This window comes from Heloderma suspectum, chromosome 1 (assembly GCF_057233095.1).
Source record: "Heloderma suspectum isolate Gila_16-S chromosome 1, 16-S_ref, whole genome shotgun sequence".
NCBI lineage: Eukaryota > Metazoa > Chordata > Lepidosauria > Squamata > Helodermatidae > Heloderma > Heloderma suspectum.
The window spans coordinates 299,356,777-299,372,599 of record NC_139458.1 but is presented as its reverse complement, the minus strand read 5'-3'; positions in this window follow the sequence as shown (position 1 = coordinate 299,372,599).

Below are 15,823 nucleotides of genomic sequence, written 5' to 3'. Positions count from 1 at the left end.
AATTCCTTAGAAATGTCTTTTAAGAGTCTCATAGCAAGATGCAATGCTGTGTCTTGTCCCTCTGATTTATGGAATTTTGTTCAAGTATTTGTGTTGCAATATAATTTTGAATATTCACAGCTTTGGAATTCCACTGATGGCGTTTTTGCTGATAGAGTAAAATTGCCAGCCTACTGTGTATCAAGTCAAATTAGGTCTCCTATTGTGTGCCCAGAACACTTTAAAGCTCAAAATATTTGGAAGACACAAGAACCAGATGAAGAAAAGAGTAATCTGGCAAGAACATGTTCTTTGGGTAAATGAAATCAATGTTGTTCGGAACTTAGGTGTAAGGTGATCTGAGAGAAATGTCTACAGGAAGGCATAGGCATTTGAAGTTGGAAATATGAGTAAAAAATTATGGGTGGAACACATAAAGGTATGGCAAACACACCCAGACAATAACCATGGTCATCCAAACTACACAGCCAAGATATGCAGCTGTCAAGTAGTTATAAGTTAAGGTGTGTGCTTTCAATTCCACTTATTATAAACAAGCCAGTCTCTTACAGTAATACTTAAAAATGCTGTACTGTAGCGAAGTGGTGGGGAACTTCCAGCCCACAAACCAAATACAGCCCATCAGGCCTACCCATGTGGCCCAGCAAGTTCTCCTGCCATGCCACAGCCCCTCTTCTCAGCCACACGTCCATGTCCCTCATCACTTGTCCTTGTTTGGCTTGCTTTCTTTGCCAGTAGTTGCACTAATTAGTGGCTACAAAAATGCGCCCAGAAGACAGGAATGCGAACAAAAGTGAGCCACCACATTCCATTCTTCATCTTTCAATTCCAGAGGCCTTTGCTGTTCACCAGAGCTGTTTGTTCTTCTTCAGAGCTCTTCATTCTTGTCTGGAGTTCTTTGGCTCTATCCAGAACCACTTGCTCTTCAGACCTCACCTCCACCCCCTTGCCTTTGCTCCATTGGATCCCACTATGTCATAGCTAAACTTTTCACTGCAGAGGGTCTCCTGGGGAGTGGCATTGCTGACGAGAGGATGGAAGAGAACTTTGAACAAAGGCTAAACATCAGTAAAACAATACAATTTCATCTAATTCAAAGACATTTCTTGGTTAACCCTGTGGCCCAAAGGTTGATGTACACAGCAATTACATACATGTCTGCAATGCATCCTGTTTTTCCTTGAGGAGTTTCTTTCACCCAGTGAGTTTTACATTAAGCTCATAGTAGCATGTCAATAGTGCAACTGGGCAATCTCTTGTCACCATCAGTGCAGTGAACCAGCCGGAACCATAAACTCAATTATTTATGTTAAATAAGAATGCATAGTTACACAAAGCATAAGCAGCATAACCACAACTAATGCAAATACATGTGACTCAAAAGGCAGATGTTGTGAAAGCTATATATAGTTTTTGAAGGTTGTGGCTGGTTTCCAGAGAACTACTTAGATGCTGCAAAGGCCCAGTAGAATGCTTTCCTTTTGCTTTGTGGCCAACGGAGGGCTTCCCCCAATACTTTATTATGAACAGTTTTTGAAACTTCCTTCAGTTTCAAAAGCAGTTTGCCATGTAGTAGCAGGAGTGGGAGGGGTTAATGTTTGAGAAAAGCACATCTAAAGACTGTTGGAGGTCATGAAACTAATAGTTTCATAGTTCTTTAGATCCTGGTCTGTAAATCCAGTTTGATATGAAATGCGTGATCTAAAGGCTGAAAAGCAAGGGTTCATTTGGATTTGGTGTTTTTACACCAAACTTGTTGCAGCAACAGCAGCATTTATTTCCATGTCCTGCCATGGACAATCCAAATCTTTGTCCAGGGTCTGAGCCCCAGAAATAGCAATGAAGGTGATCTTTTGACCCACAAAGGAATTATTTCATTTTGATATTGAAAAAGATGTCCAGGATCTGGTCCTTTCTGGAAGAAGCTGGTGGACTGAACTCTAGGGCAAGGGTGGGCAACTTGTGGTCCTCCAGATGTTTTTGGACTACAACTCTTATCAGCCCTAGCCAGCATAGCTAATGGTGTAGAACAATGAGAGAGGCAGTCCAACAACTTCTGGAAGGCCACATGCCATAACATCTGGAACATCCTGCCCCTGCCCTAGGAAAACTTCAGATACATATCCACACCCCTTGCTTATATCTCTACATTTACATAAAACAGACCACTTTTTCACTCACATAAGGTTCCCTCCTGCGATTGAGATTGCTCCTTCACTGAAGTTTGCAGGATCTTTACATGACACCCTGACCATGCCGACCCTGCTCCACTATATGCCCTTTGTTCCATTCTTAAATAGATTGCAGATAATGAGCTATCAAATTACCCAGTTGTGTTCCGCTTGAGTTCCCTCCCTGAAAAGAGGAAAAGCGGCAAGAAGAGGAGCGAAATCAATGAAAGATAATGGAAGACTCCGATGGGAGGAGGGGAAGGGGAAGGGAAAAAGGAAGCACATGTAAAGGGAGTCAGTTGTGATCCTGCATTTAAAACGGAAGCAGAAAACCCCATTTTAAATGCAGAATTTTAGGCTGGTGTAGAAATGCCCATAGTATGAGTTCACAGATCCAAGCTACAACCATTTCTGCAGTCTCCAAAGCACAACAGTATACCTTAAACATTGCAGTAGTTGCCATCCGGAGATTTGTGACCTCACAGTGGTTGAATATGCAACTTCTATAACTTAAACAGAAGATTAACTTTGTAGACAATAGTTCAACATCCTCATAAGTCTAAAACTTAGTTTACACAAAATGTAAAATCCTGGATCCTGTTTCATCTCTATACTAAGAATTCATCAGCTCAGGATAGTCCAGCAGATGGCATCATTTTAGGCTTTCAAGAGAAGCTGAAATGCCCAGAAATAGGCAAGCAAACTCTATAATAAAGCAATATTCTACAGAGTCTAGCAATGCAAGTCATGAATCAGAAATAGGCTATGTTTCTATACATTTTAATTTTTAGTTTGTGTTTTTGCCACATTTTCTGTCCAATACCAAATAGAATCATTCTAAAAGGTCAAAGATGAACTCACTGATTTTAGGGTCATTTCACGCTACTTTTATCATGCATAATCTCTGTGTCCAAAAAAAGTGTGTTTGTGTAACATGCAATGTTGTAACAAGTGATTATAGGTCTGATTGGAAAACCACTGCAGATGTTAGCTCTGTAGTCCAGGTAAGAGTGATTCAAAAGACATGGTTTGAAAAATGTATTTTTTCCTCTCATACAGAGATGAAGTAGCTGAAAGTGGAAGAGAAAGGCACAGAGAGAAATGTCCTTTCTGCTATTAGATAGCAAACTAATTTTACAGTCTTGCTTGAACTCCCCAATTGAGTTTTGGCTATATAAAGAAACTTCAAGCACTCTGCTTCTTTGTATTTAGATTCTAAGCTATACCATCACAAATATGCGTGTCAACATGATCTCTTTCATTTTATATCCTCTCTTCTTTATAAAGCATCGTTCATGCATATAATGTACAGAAATAGTCTGTAGGAGTTTTTTCCTCTACTTTTTATTGCTACTTTAAACTCTTGATTGTATGTGCATGGGAGAAAAACATTTGGTTCATGCCCATTCAGGAATTTACAGTGCAATTCTATACATGTCTATTCAGAAGGAAGTTCCAATGAATTCAGTGGGGTTATTCTCTGGTAAATGGGTATAGGACTGCAGTGCTAATCTGTTAGAAAAGACTGGTTTTCAACAGCTGCTGCCACCACTAGTGTCTTCCAACTGGAAACCTAAAACAGCCCCTCTCTGTGGGGGGACAAATTGGATTTGACAAAGACAATGAAAAACATCAGGTAGGACTGCCCAAAATGGAATTATTTAGTGCCAGCTTCCATTTTAAAATGGAAACTGGCAATGTCACACTGCCCATATCTTAGACATCAGAGCCAATATATAGGTCAGACTCATCACTTCCTTCAGTAACAAAGAATTAAATCATTTGTTCAGGCAATCTGTTAAACGGTTATTCCTCAAGAAACAAGAATAACCTCTCTTTCCAGAACCAGGGCCAGCATCAAGGGTAGGCATGGTCGGGTACCTGCTGAGGGCCCACACCAGCTAGGGCTCACTGACAATATCCCGCCTGGGGTTGTTCTTCCTCTTCACCATTGCAACCTGCTTGCTACCTGCCCCTCACTCTGGCCCAGACAACAGAGGTGGTGAGAAGGAGGAGCAGGAGATGCCGCCACCTGCTTGCTCCTGGGCTCTCTGCCTGTCAGGCAAGCAAGTGTTGCAATGATGAGAAAGAGGAAGAGGAGCAATAGCAGCTGGTGACAATGGTGGTGAGAAGGCAGACTCTCTAAGAGAGGGGGCCCATTGAGGGCGTCTTGCCCAAGGGCCCTCCAAAACCTGGAGATGGTACTGTACAGAACATAGGCTTGGAAGGTGAATTACATTCCAGGAGCCCTTGCACAGCTTTAGGGCAAAATGGGCAATGAATGCCTTTTAAGTGAAAAACAATTGCTTAGATCCAGAGTTCTTGTGAGCAGAACTCTGCTGGTATGGCATTCCTGCTGGAAAAAAAAAAAGGGGGGGTGATTTTCACAATCCTTTCCCCTACAGCCTCCTGTGCCCCTAAAAAGCTGTTTGGGCGGGTTGGGGAACCCTCTGGAATAGTGTGAGAGCTGGTGTGGGTGGCTGCCGGGGAAAGAGGAAATGGGTGAACATTACCTCCCCTGCCACCACTGGATCTCAGTCCCCAATGCAATTGGAAGGAGACCTTCCATTCATGGAAGGGACACTCTGGATCTAACCCAATACATCTAAGTCATTTTCTTTTTTGTTTAACTATATTTAAAACTCCCTAATGGTTCCATGTCAAGTTGATTCATGCTGTGATTCCCACACCACCCCCTCCTGTCATGGATAATTAAAGCACTGGAAACAAAAGTTTTGATGGAAAGATTGACCACGTACCTCATCTTATCTATAGCTGTTTATTTATAAATGGAAATACATGACTAAAATACTTTACTGATCTGTGCTCAATGGAAAAATTGAGCATTGCAGGAGCCTCGCCAATGGTTATCATTTTCTCTGTTCTCTTTTTAAAATGCCATGAATAGGACACACTGCAAAACATTGTTTGAACTCATCTCATTGGGACATCTATGGTGCTGATGTACTTAGCTTTCTAAAAGATACAATCCATTTCAGTGAGGCTATGTGTTTGATGAAGAAATTGCTGAGTGATTATCTATGGCCTGTTCATCCAACTGACTAGTCCTAAAGGTCCCTTGATGCTTTAAAAATGTGCCATCATGAATCTAAATTTAAATTGTGCTACAATAATGTAGGGAGGCTAGGATTTCAGCAGTGACCATATCAACCTAGACTCTGAAGTCCATATTAGGGTGGGTGAATGAATGAATGCTATTTTCCCCATGTCCTAAATAGCCATCCATGGTGGTCGGTTGAGTCCCACTGAAAAAGTAATATATGTTTATCCATAATGCTTTTCCATATATACATACTGAGTTTTTCTACACAAGGCATTTGTTGTGCACTCAGCATTCCCTACTCACAGTTGTTTACAGGTTCTTTAGATGATGAAGTTCCACTTCTGTTTTTAAAGACCACTTTTAGCATGTTTTTTTAGAGCAGGGAAAATGGGGTATTCTTTCTGATAGCAAAAGAAAACACTTTTTTCCACTTGTGTATTTGCTCTATTCTGCTATACTGCAATGTCACTTAGAGGTTATGTACAGGAAAAGCAGAAAAGGAAACACTCCTCGTGTAGTGCTTGGATCTCAATTCTGTGATGACGCCAAAAGTAGAGAGAGTGGATTAACAGCCTTGTGTAGAAAAGCCCATTGTTACCCTGTCATGTTGATTTGTGCTATGATTCCCCCTACCCCTTCTGTCACAGATAATTAAAGCACTGGAAACATATTTTTTGATAGAAAGATTGATTCCAGAAATTCCCTCTTCTATGTAACTATTAAAAGTGCAGGAGCCCTTTTGCATCTGTCTACCATCCTGCAGATAGTTAAATGGAGGAGAACACATTATTTTTATGTATTTATTTATTACATTTCTACACCGCCCAATAGCCGGAGCTCTCTGGGCAGTTCACAACAATTAAAACCACAAAATGCATCATAAAAGACCATCTAAAATATAAAAGCTTAAAACTACAATATAAAAGTACAAACCACAATACCTTAGCACCAATGCAGAGGTATAAAATACGGTAACAGAATTAAAACAACAGAGCTAAAAGACTAATATTTTATTTATATTAAATATTATTATCCTAATGTAACTGCATTGCATAATCTTTGATCTTTTTGTGTGAAAGGTATACTTATATTTTGCAACTTGAAAGATTTCCTTTGGGCCTTAGTGAAACACACTACACAACAAATATAGTGCAATCCTATACAGGTCTACTTAGAAATAAGTCCCATTGAGCTCAATGGCGCTTACTCCCAGGAAAGTGGATAGAAAATTGCAGTCTAAAACAGAGACATCAGACTCTAGAGAAGGGAGAGAGAGAAAAAAAATCAACGACCGCCATGCTAGTCCATGAGAGAAAAACATCCAAACTCCACAGTTGGGCAATGCTATTATTAGGAGCAACCAAAATACAAAAAAGAGTGTGCAAGCTTTCAGGTTCTCCAGAAGTTTTTATCAGACTAGATCAGAAGAGAGAAAGCATGGTGTTGGACTGCAGTCCCAATCATCCCTCTCTATTGGCTATACTAGCTAGGGCTAATGGAAGGTGCAGTCCAACAACATCTGGAGGGCCACATGTTCCCCACCCCTCATGAGAAAAACAAAAAAGGATGAAGGTTAGGCCAGATGTTGTAGCCCTGAGGTCTGCAACTTAGGCTCAGTCTCAGGAGTTCAGGCAGATTAGATTTTGGAAAAGGAACAGATGTGTCCATTTAGGAACATAGTTTTTCACAGATGTCACATTCTGGGCATACTGAAAGGATAATTAAGTGTTAATTGCATGTTTCATTAGTTCATACATCCAATTTTAAATTTTAAGCTTATTTTTCTCAACCATAGGGCAGTATCCAAGCTTTGTCATTCCCTTAGCGCAAATGAAGTTCCACCAGTGGGAACTAAATCATGCTCAAGAGGAGAATCTAACTAAAGTTGAATTTATGCAAGTGCAGTTGTGCAAGCGGTTGTGCATTATGCTTGCACAACCTATTGTGCAACAGTTTGTGCCTTACCCTTGTGCAACCAATTGTGCAACGGGTTTCACAACCACTTGCACAAGCATAATGCACAACTGCTTGCGCAGCAGAATGATTCGGTGGAGCTCCGCTAGTGCTATCTGTGTTTGTGGAATGACATTGGATACTGCCCAGAGAGTTCTATTTCAAAAATGAAGAAAGGCAAGCAACATTTGTCACCAATCTCTTCAAAGCTAATAACAGTTTTGATTTAATAAGATGAACACAAGTGCACAGTCACAGACGGCTGCTCAAATGGTATTTTCTGTTACTGGAATTGTTCTTGCCATGTTTTGTTTCCCGGGCTTTAAAGTTTATTAACATGTTGGCGTATTGCTTTCAAAGCATTATGTAAAGGAAAAATCAGATTAAAAAGCCAAATGGTATAATGAACTAAGGAAAATAATTTTCCACTTAAAAAACAAAACAAAAGAAACCTACCGCCCCCGTGCTGGTAGCCCATTAGTATTCCAACATCCTGTCTAGGTAACGCTTAAAGATTAAGCCAATGCTAAAAGTTTGCATTTAGGTATTTGAAATTATCATTTTATGCAAATAGGTAGGGGTTGACAGTGGAAATTCTAGGGTTGCAATTAAGGCATTACATAGCGTGATATGATTTTCATGTCAATTGTTCAAAGCTGTCTCCCCTGCAAAAGTGGGGCACCAGAAAGTATAGTTTGTTTTATTCCTCTTTTGTATTACACAAAAATCACTGGAAAGGACACATGTCTTGTCAATGAAAAACACAACAGCATGCCAGCTGTAAGAAAGGAGATTTTCATCTTGCCTATTCTAGAAGGATACATGGAGTGATAATAAATTTATAATAAGGTGAGTTACTGTATTCTTCCAGAACATCTTACAGCCAGCCCTACCATAAACACATTTTTTTAGGGGAAGTAACACCCACTGAGTATCAGCAACTTACTTCCACATATGTGGTTTAGGACTGAAGACTAACATCCTTATCCAAGATTCAGACAGACTGGAGTATGCTGGTAAATGTTTGTACATTTTAGGAATGCCTTCTGAACAGCACATTGTGTGCTCAAGGTTCATGTAGGCACACAGTAAACAGAACAGAATATTTTTTAGTAAAGTCAAATATGTTTTGTTAGGCTAGAAACTGCTGACTGCAAATCCCCATGCTTTGCTACAAATAGGATTTTAGGTTTGATTATACAATCAAGTATGCTAAAATAACCACAGGTGTGCCTGCCTTGTCAAGTGTCTAGAGGCTAAAGCTTATGCTAAATGAAAAGAATGGGACCCAGGATAAATATGGCCTCCTGTGATTCCTATGGTCTTCTAATAATACTATGATTATTTTAGACATACACAAAAGGGCTGAGTTTGGAATTCACACTAAGCACACAGTAGCCTGAGAAGGATATGATAATGAATAAAGAGTGATGCTAAAATGGGCTGTGATTCATCGCTTGCAGAAATGGACATTGTTGATTGAGGATAACAACCTGGTATACATAAACCTCTTGAATCCTTGCTTGTGCACATTCAGAAGTTTCTACTCTCCTCTTCGATTCATGCAACAAGACTGCTATACTCAGATGAGGACTTGCTGACTGATGGATTCAGTTGGCTCTGCTACTTGGTTGGAGCCAACTGAAAAGCTAAATGAATCCCACTGAAATCCAAATTGTTTGTAAGATACATGTCAATATTTGTTTAGCAACATCCATGTATGTGGTGCTTTATAGAGTAACATAAACAACGGCAGCAAAAAAAAAGTAATAAGGTTTTCGTTAAGATTAAAGCGAGTAGTATTTCAAGTTTACATTGCTTTTGAATCATTTGGTGTCTTAGGGCGCAATCCTATGGCTGCTAGACAAGATTTTTTTATGGGAACCAAACTCAGTTCCCAGAAATCTGGCTCCTCGTCCCTCCCCCACTGCCTTGTAGGAGGTATGGTTCGTCCCTGGCTCTACACTCGGAAGAGAAGTGCAGAGTGGCCGAAAAGAGGGTGTTCTTGGTGTAGGGGAGGGGAGGTGGCCGTGGAAACACTAGTACAATGCTTCCTATGTGCCGTCCGGCTTCCTCCCCACTCTGAGGTGCCCTGGTTAGACAGCTGAAATTGGCTGTCTAGTTGCAAATGCAGGGTGGCCAGAGTGTGGAGAAGATCCTGTCTGCCGTCTGCCCACCCTGCATCAGATAGTCGGCCGCCTCCGAGTTCGCCCTTAATTTCAAACACACTTTCACATACATACTGGACAGCTGATACTGAACAAGCCTAGTTAGAGCTGTGCACAAATGGCGTCTCAAATTCTCCAGCCTATTTGTGGGCAGAGAAACTGGGGGAACAATTTCACTTAATTTCTCCTAGGAGAGGAGAAATTCTCCAACAGTTTCTCACAGATAGGGCTCACTATTGACAGTGACAGGGGGGTTTGCACAGGCTCTTTTTTCCAAAGGGTTTTGGGTTTATTGCACTGCTTCTGTAAGTGGCAATAGCATCAACTGTGTTGAGGTTTCTACTTTTTTGAGGCAGAATTTTGAATTTCTTTTGGTTTTTGAGCTCACCTAATCACTGTGAGGTGGCCAAGAATGCTGTGTGTGTTTTCTCTCTCTATTGCACATCTTTCCATTGCTCTGCAGCTTCCCAGACCACCTGCACTTCCTGAACTGAAAAAGCTCCATGGGAAGACTTGCCTCATGATGTTTTCCTCATGATGGCCTTAACTGAAGTGCGGGAATCCAAGGGGGCTACAGGCTGCAACAGAGATTATTGTACAATGACAGACAGGACACTCATGCACTTTCCTCAGCCGCCTCATAAGTAAGGTAAGCACAGGAACCCCAAACCCAGTCCATGAGAATTTCTCTGAAATTTCTACTCCGTTGAATTTATTTTTGAAAACAACTTCTTTTCTATCAAATTGAATGTGAATGGATGAAAAAAAATGTGGGAGAAATATTCAGCACAGGACTATGTGGGACTATGTGTATGGCATGGGGCTAATTTCTTAGGCAGAGTATGAATATCTGCGAAGTTGAGATGGTTTATGTTTGCTCTGTTAATATCCAGAGAAAATCTATGTACCCTACCCCCAAACAATATAATGGCCCATGTTTGCATGTCATAAAGACGGTCTCAAGAAGGTTCCCACATTCCTGCACATTAGGACTTCAGAGATGGGGAGAGAACTTCTCAGACTCTCCCCTGTCTCTTCTGGGGGCTTTCTTCAACCAGTGAGTTCGCCCATCTGAGCAAGTCAGCAATACAACATGTAGGTGGACTCGCATGATTATTTCAGGGAAGTCCTGTGAGTTCATTGTGGAATGCAGATTTGCATGTTTCCAGATGTAATTATGAATAGTTGAATGTATCTTCAGATTGTGACATATTGTTGTACAGTGCATTGAACCATTCAAAGACTAGTCCAGCAAACACAACTGCACTGAAAAGTCCATTTTGGATGATTTACTCCTGGGGGGGGGGGAAGTTGTATGAACTCCCCTTTGGCAGGGTGTTTGTAAAAACATAGCAGCAACCATGCCATTTGTAAGAATGCACTCTGACCAAGATAGCTTCCAACTAGGGGAAGAAAAACTTGGGCTGTTCCAAGTTGTAAAGGGTCTTGGGGCAAACTCACAGGTGTCCTACCCTATTAGAAGTCTCCAGAGTTGGGCCAAACTAAGTCTCCCATATTTGACATAAAATGGAAAGGAGGAGAGTCATATATGCTACTTGGGGCTTCTTGGAGGAAAGGTAGGATATAAATGTAGCAAGCAAGCAAGCAAACAAGCAAGCAAACAAGATCCCATAGGTTCCAGGGCAATGAATTCACTCAAATTGCCTTGCAAATAAATTTCCAGGCTGTTTAGAACTTTGTGGTACAAGAGATAAATAGTGGTTGTTCTTGGACTCAGGGCCTTGAATGAACAGGTAAGTTCCATATAAAGACAACGATTTCAAAAGTTGGTGCTTTCAGTAAAATAGTAAGAACATATTTAATGTGATGGTCTGAAAAGCATACACATGGAAAATTCACTAGTCCCCTGGGGTTGAATGTTTTGAAGGAAGAGAGGTAAAAGGCATTTATTTCCTCTTATTTGTTTTGATGTAGTACTTATCTTATGCTTGTTAGTGGGGAAAATAAAGGTTTGTTAGTGGGGAAAATAAAATCTAACTTAGGGAGCAATCTTATGCATGTTTAGACAGAAAAAAGTCCAACAACTCCCAGCATGTCCCAGCCAGACAGGACTGTGCCCTTAATAGCACTACTGCTTAGTAACTAGTACTATTTATACTGATAAAAAGAAAGAAATCTGATTGGGGATTTAGTAGTTCAAGGGTTTTAGTTGTTTATTACTGAGGAAAGTGTAGGTTCTTGAAAGTGCATCTTAGCATTACCAGACAGCTGAATTTGTGGTATGTTCCCATAAGCAGTTGACTCATTTCCCCAAGGTGTCTGGAAATCTTAAAGCATGTATTCTCTAGACAATGCTTTATTATTCTTTTCTAAAACATGCTAGGCCTATATGGAAGCAAAAACTTTGTTTTGCAAGACAGCAAAATATGGCCCCCCAAACAAAAGTATTTGTCAATGGAAGTGTCATCAGATTAGTAAGCCTGTCATGCAGAAGTTACTTTATTTCTTTTCTCTTTAACTTCTTCCTAACATCTAACTACATGCAAAAGAATCGATGCTAAGCCAGTACTTTGTTTTTTCTGGCCATATCTTCATCTAGTCCTCCTCCTCTGCCTCTTTTAGTTGCCCTTCACATTCATCTTTCCCATGACTTCTAGGTGTCCATTGGGCTCCCTTCATCCATTTTTTCCTATTTCTTTCATTGTCCCCCTCAGTCTCATTGCTTCAGCTAGTACCTTTATGCAGATGAATTCACCTTTCCACTCTTGACTTAGCACCTTTGGTCCAATCCCATATCTATAGTTGTCTCTCTGACATTTTCCTCTAACATTCTGCTACTTCAGACCGACCATGAAAAGTACAGAGTGTCTTCTCTTTCCATTGTTGTTGTTGTTGTTGTTGTTCAGTCGTTAAGTCATGTCCGACTCTTCGTGACCCCATGGACCATAGCACGCCAGGCCTTCCTGTCCTGCGCTCTCTCCTGGAGTGTGCTCAAGTTCATATTCATTGCATCGGTGATGCTATCTAGCCATCTCATCCTCTGCTGTCCCCATCTCCTTTTGCCTTCAATCTTTCCCAGCATCAGGGTCTTTTCCAGGGAGTTTTCTCTTCACATTAGGTGGCCAAAATATTTGAGCTTCAGCTTCAGTATCTGTCCTTCCAATGAGCAGTCAGGGTTGATTTCCTTTAGAATGGACTGATTTGACCTCCTTGCAGTCCAGGGGACTCGTAAGAGTCTTCTCCAGCAACACAGTTCGAAGGCATCAATTCTTTGGCGCTCAGCCTTCCTTATAGTCCAGCTCCCACAGCCATATGTTGCAACTGGGAAAACCATAGCTTTGATTATACGAACCTTTGTTGGCAAGGTGATGTCTCTGCTTTTTACTATGCTGTCTAGGTTTGCCATACCTTTCCTCCCAAGGAGTAAGCATCTTTTAATTTCATGGCTACAGTCACCATCTGCGGTGATCTTGGAGCCCAAGAAAATAAAATCTGTCACTGCACTGCTTCCATTTCTTCCCCTTCTATATGCCAGGAAGTGATGGGGCCAGATGCCATGATCTTAGTTTTTTTAATGTTGAGTTTCAAACCAGCTTTTGCACTCTCCACTTTCACCCTCAACAAGAGGCTCTTGAGATCCTCTTTGCATTCTGCCGTTAGGGTGGTATCGTCTGCGTATCTGAGGTTGTTGATAATTCTCTCAGCAATCTTAATTCCGACCTGTGATTCATCCAACCTGGCGTTTCTCATGACGTACTCTGCATATAAATTAAATAAGCAGGGCGACAATATACAGCCTTGTCGTACTCCTTTCCCAATTTTGAACCAATCGGTTGTTCCATGTCCGATTCTTATTGTTGCTTCTTGTCCCTTGTACAGGTTTCTCAGGAGACAGGTAAGGTGGTCTGGTACTCCCATCTCTTTCAGAATTTGCCACAGTTTGTTGTGATCCACACAATCAAAGGCTTTAGTGTAGTCAATGAAGCAGAAATAGACGTTTTTCTGGAATTCTCTTGCTTTCTCCATGATCCAGCAAATGTTGGCAATTTGATCTCTAGTTCCTCTGCCTCTCCAAAACCCAGCTTGTACTTCTGGTAGTTCTCGGTTCACATGCTGCTGAAGCCTAGCTTGTAGGATTTTGAGCACAACCTTGCTGGCATGTGAAATGAGCGCAATTGTACGGTAGTTTGAACCCTCTTTGGCATTGCCCTTCTTTGGAATTGGAATGTAAACTGACCTTTTCTAGTCTTGTGGCCACTGTTGAGTGTTCCAAATTTGTTGGCATATTGAGTGCAGCACTTTAACAGCATCATCTTTTAGGATTTTAAATAGCTCAGCTGGAAGACTGTCATCTCCGCTAGCTTTGTTGTTACTAATGCTTCCCAAGGCCCTCTTGACTTCACTCTCTAGGATGTCTGGCTCAAGTTCAGTGACCACGCTATCATGGCTATCAGGGACATTAAGATATTTCCTGTATAGTTTTCTGTGTATTCTTGCCACCTCTTCTTAATCTCATCTGCTTCTGTTAGGTCCCTGCCTTCTTTGTCCTTTATCATGCCCATCTTGGCAAAAAACGTTCCCTTGAGATCTCCAATTTTCTTGAAAAGATCTCTAGTCTTTCCCTTTCTGTTGTTTTCCTTGATTTCTTTGCATTGTTCATTTAAGAAGGCCTTCTCGTCTCTCCTTGTTATTCTCTGGAACTCTACATTCACTTGGATATATCTTCCCCTTTCTCCCTTGCTTTTTGCTTCCCTTCTTTCCTCAGCTACTTGTAAAGCTTCCTCAGACAGCCACTTTGCTTTCTTGCATTTATTTTTCTTTGGGATGGATTGAGTTGCTGCCTCCTGAACAATGTTACGGACCTCCGTCCATAGTTCCTCAGGCACTCTGTCTATCAGGTCTAATCCCTTAAATCTATTTCTCACCTCCACTGTATATTCTTAAGGGATATGATTTAGGTCATACCTGAATGGTTTAGTGGTTTTCCCTATGTTCTTCAATTTAAGCTGAAATTTTGCAAGAAGCAGCTCATGATCTGAGCCACAGTCAGCTCCAGGTCTTGTTTTGACTGACTGTATAGAGCTTCTCCATCTTTGGCTGCAAAGGACATAATCAATCTGATTTCGATATTGACCATCTGGTGATGTCCATGTTTAGAATCACCTCTTGTGATGTTGGAAAAGTGTGTTTGCTATGATCAGCGTGTTCTCTTGGCAAAACTCTATTAGCCTTTGTCCTGCTTCATTTTGTACACCAAGGCCATGCATGCCTGTTATCCTGGTGATGTCTTGACTTCCTACTTTAGCATTCCAATCCCCTATGATGAAAAGGACATCTTTTTTTGATGTTAGTTCTAGAAGGTGTTGTAGATCTTCATAGAAGCTGATCAACCTCAGCTTCTTTGGCATCAGTGGTTGGGGCATAGACTTGAATTACTGTGATGTTGAATGGTTTGCCTTGGATTCGTACTGAGATCATTCTGTTGTTTTTGAGATTGTACCCCAGTACTGCTTTTCCCACCCTTTTGTTGACTATGAGTGCTACTCCATTTCTTCTGAGGGGTTCTTGCCTACAGTAGTAGATATAATGGTCACCTGAATTAAATTCGCCCATGCTTGTCCATTTTAGTTTGCTGATTCCCAAGATGTCGATGTTCAATCTTGCCATCTCATGTTTGACCACCTCCAGCTTACCTTGATTCATTGATCTTACATTCCAGGTTTCTAAACAATATTGTTCTTTATAGCATCGGACTTTCTTTTCACCACCAGACACATCCACAGCTAAGTGTCCTTTCGGCTTTGGCCCAGCTGCTTCACTCTTTCTGGCGCTACTTCGAAATTCCCTCTGCTCTTCCCCAGTAGTATACCGGACACCTTCCGACCTGAGGGGCTCATCTTCCGGTGTCATATCTTTTAGCCTTGTGATATGTTCCATGGGGTTTTCTTGGCAAGAATACTGGAGTGGGTTGCCATTTCCTTCTCCAGTGGACCACATTTTGTCAGAACTCTCCACCATGACCTGTCTGTCTTGGGTGGCCCTGCACGGCATAGCTTATGGCTTCACTGAGTTACACAAGCCCCTTTGCTACATCAAGGCAGTGATCTATGAAGGGGTCTCTTTCCATAAACACTCTTTATTCCTGCCTTTCTGTTTTTCTTGATGATACCATTATCTCCCTCTATTTCCTTGGCATGCAACTTTCCCATGTCCTTCTCCCATCTACATCCCAAACAGGAACATTTCAAATTTCAGAAGGAGAAAGATATGTGTGTGTGTGTGTGTGTGTGTTTCATCAATTTCCAAAGGATATTTCAGGGTTATATCACAATATTGAAAAAACCAAGGGAACATAGCGGGTTGCATCTAGACCAACACTACAATCTTATACACATCTACTCAGAAATCAGCTGCATTGTCTTCGATGGGATACATGGCATCTTTTTGGTGACATTCCCTGTACAATCATGCCATGATCCATTTTTATTAATATATTGTACATGCTT